Source organism: Myotis brandtii, unplaced genomic scaffold, assembly GCF_000412655.1.
Source record: "Myotis brandtii unplaced genomic scaffold, ASM41265v1 scaffold155, whole genome shotgun sequence".
In the NCBI taxonomy this organism is placed as follows: Eukaryota; Metazoa; Chordata; class Mammalia; order Chiroptera; family Vespertilionidae; genus Myotis; species Myotis brandtii.
In genome coordinates, this window is record NW_005355621.1 from 2,128,989 (window position 1) to 2,132,209 (window position 3,221).

General features: G+C 39.3%; 1 protein-coding gene across 1 annotated transcript in view; it reads right to left on the reverse strand.

Annotated features, from left to right (window-relative positions):
- Window positions 1-2,227: 2,227 nt before the first annotated feature.
- Window positions 2,228-3,221, reverse strand: part of LOC106725315 (chromosome unknown open reading frame, human C12orf75) — a 24,890-nt gene continuing 23,896 nt past the window's right edge. Inside the window, exon 6 of the mRNA XM_014536011.1 lies at window positions 2,228-2,634. The gene's annotated coding sequence lies outside the window, so the exon portion shown is untranslated. The remainder of the gene's footprint in view (window positions 2,635-3,221) is intronic.

Below are 3,221 nucleotides of genomic sequence, written 5' to 3' on the forward strand. Positions count from 1 at the left end.
AGGAGGAGTGCTAAAATTAGTGGGCAGCCCTGACCGGTTTGGCTCAGTGGATAGAGTGTCGGCCTGCGGACTCAAGGGTCCCGGGTTCGATTCCTGTCAAGGGCATGTACCTTGGTTGCGGGCACATACCCAGTGGGGAGTGTGCAGGAGGCAGCCGATCGATGTTTCTCTCTCATCAATGTTTCTAACTCTCTATCCCTGTTCCTTCCTCTCTGTAAAAAATCAATAAAATATATTTAAAAATAAAAATTATTTTCGTTGCTACTTCATAACTGTAATGTTGCTACTGTTATGAATCGTAATGTAAATATCTGATATGCAGGATGGTCTTATATATTTAAAAAAATAAAAATAAATAAATAAATAAATAAAATAAAATTAGTGGGCAAACCTTTAAAGAGAAACAGAACGTTTGCAGTCTCAAAGTGTCTCCCCCAAAATACTTACTAATGACCATGGTGCTTTTCTTTTCTTTTTTTGTTAATCCTCACCAAGGATCTTTTTCCATTGATTTTTAGAGAGAGAAGAGGGGGGAGAGAGAGAGAGAGAAAAACATCTGTGAGAGAGACACATCGATTGGATGCCTCCCGCATATGCCCCAAACAGGGCCAGGGATTGAGCCTGCAACTGAGGTACGTGCCCTTGACCGCAATAGAACCTGGGACCCCTCAGTCCTCGGGCCAATGTTCACTGAACCAAACTGACTACAGCCTGTGGTGCTTTTAACCAATGTCCACAAATTCCTTGATACTCTTTCCTCAGGAGTGTGGTCTAAACTTAGTGACTCACCCATAAGGAACAAAGGACAGGAAAAGAAAACCAGAAACCTCAGTGGAGAAACCTGGCAGATGGCCCTACCCAGTGATCATGGTTAGTATTGCCAGTAAAAGTCACGGTGATGTCATATTATACTACAATATGATGAGGACATTCCTCCTCAAACTCTATAACCCCCGTCTAACCATAAGAAAACAGCAGACAAATCCAAATTTAGGGAAATATCTCAAAATTTCAACCAGTAGGCTTCAAAAGTGTCAAGGTCACGAAAAACAAGGAAAGACTGAAAAAATGCCAGGAGATAGGATGACCAACTGCAACAGAATGAAACGGAATCTTGGGTTGGATCCTGGAACAGGAAAAGGGTATGAATGAAAAATAGAATCCAAGTAAAGGCTGTAGTTTAGTTTACAGCACTGTACTAATATTCAATTTCTTCGTTTTGACAAATGTACTGTTTATGTAAGGTGTTAAGAATGGGGGGAGCTGAGGGAAAGGTATACAGGAACTCTCTGTGCTGCCTTTATACTCATCTGTAAATCTAGAATTATCTTAAAATTAAAACTTTTCAAAAAGTGATTCTATATGACGTCCCTAATGGGATAAACTGCTGATAGCCCACCCAAATGCCATTATGGACTTGTGGATATGAGACAGGCATAGTGCATCATAATCATTTCTTAGTGATTCTTACCTCCGATATTTTTTTATCAATCTGATGTCCCTAGGATTGTCATATGGACCAAATATATAAGATGATGCTTTTCTTCTTGTGAAAAATTTTGGTTTATCATGGTAATCTATACATTATCTTCACAGAATGACATATTGTATCTATATATCACAGTGTTGTATATGACTTCTTTGAAAGCATTCTTTTGAAAAAGAATTAAGAAGTCCAGGTAAACAGGGATAAAAAATATTTTAATTATTGAAATACATTGGTAAATTGAGTAACTTACATTGGAGTACTAACTGGATACACATGACATCATCAAATTAAAAACTTTGCAAATATCCTATTAACCATCCGTCACAGGTCCTTGAAATAGTATAGAATTAACATGATGAGAGGCTGTGATCATTCGAAGGTAGAATGGGAGACTCAATGGCTATGAAGTGTTTGTATTTAGAGCCTTGAACTAAAGGAAACAGGAAGATAATCAAATGTGTATAGCACATGCCAGTTTCAGTCATTTATCTTTAATACTGCAATGTCATACATTGTTCCTAATAAAGGAAATTTTCTGACATTTAAATAAAGCTGAAAACCAAATAATAAAAAAAAGGGGGGGGAAAGAGATAACAGTAAGAATCAATTTAACAATTCTACAGCTAAAAATTAATGTGAAGTAAAAGCTGAAAACCAAATAGTAAAAAAAAAAGGGAAAGAGATAACAGTAAGAATTTAACAATTCTACAGCTAAAAATTAATGTGAAGTAGAAATGCTGAAAGATAGCAGACAAATATATTATTTCAGGGAATTCGTCTATAGTGCCTTATTATCTTCAGTTACAAATAGAATAAGGACTTGGTTATATAAAAACTATCAAAAAAGTATCAGTGAAAAGACGTCATCTTCATGAACCGGTTGAGTGGCCAGGGTGGAAATGCTGCTGGCGCAGAGCAGGCTGGCTGGGCAAGTCTGTTAGCTCGTCTGTCGTAGGTGGACCGTGGAAAGTTCCATATACAGGTGTACTGTCTAAGTCCTTTCTAGTAGTACATCGTTCAATAGGCACCCATGGCTTTAACCACAGACTTAAGAACTTTGGGGAGGTTGGGGAGGCAGGTGACTGTTTAGAATTTCCTTGGAAATGTCTGCACATTGCAACGTCTCTAAATCTTGATGAACACTGCTATGAAGATAACAGACAAAGGGGAAATAATTAGCAAGCTTGAAAAAGTACAACGTCAATAAAAATATATCAGTGCCTGGCCGGCGTGGCTCAGTGGTTGAGCATTGACCTACGAATCAGGAGGTCATGGTTTGATTCCCGGTCAGGGCACATGCCTGGGTTGCGGGCTTGATCCCCAGTGTGGGGCATGCAGGAGGCAGCCAATCAATGATTCTCTTTCATGTTTGATATTTCTATCTCTCTCTACCTCTCCCTTCCTCTCTTAAATCAATATACACTGAGTGGCCAGATTATTATGACCACCCAATCGGTAGTTCATTGGGCCACCTTTTGCCTTCAATACTGCAGCGATTCTTCTTGGCATTGACTCCATGCGATGTTGAAAGGTGATGCGAGGAATCTGACACCATGCCTGATGAATAGCACTGTCCAGTTCTGTGAGATTTGATGGTTGTGGAACCAGCTGCCTGATGGCTCTTTTAACTTCGTCCCACAAATGCTCAATTGGATTGAGATCTGGTGATTGTGGGGGCCACCTAAGCAAGGTAAAGTCTCCCTCATGTTCTTGAAACCACTCCTACACAATA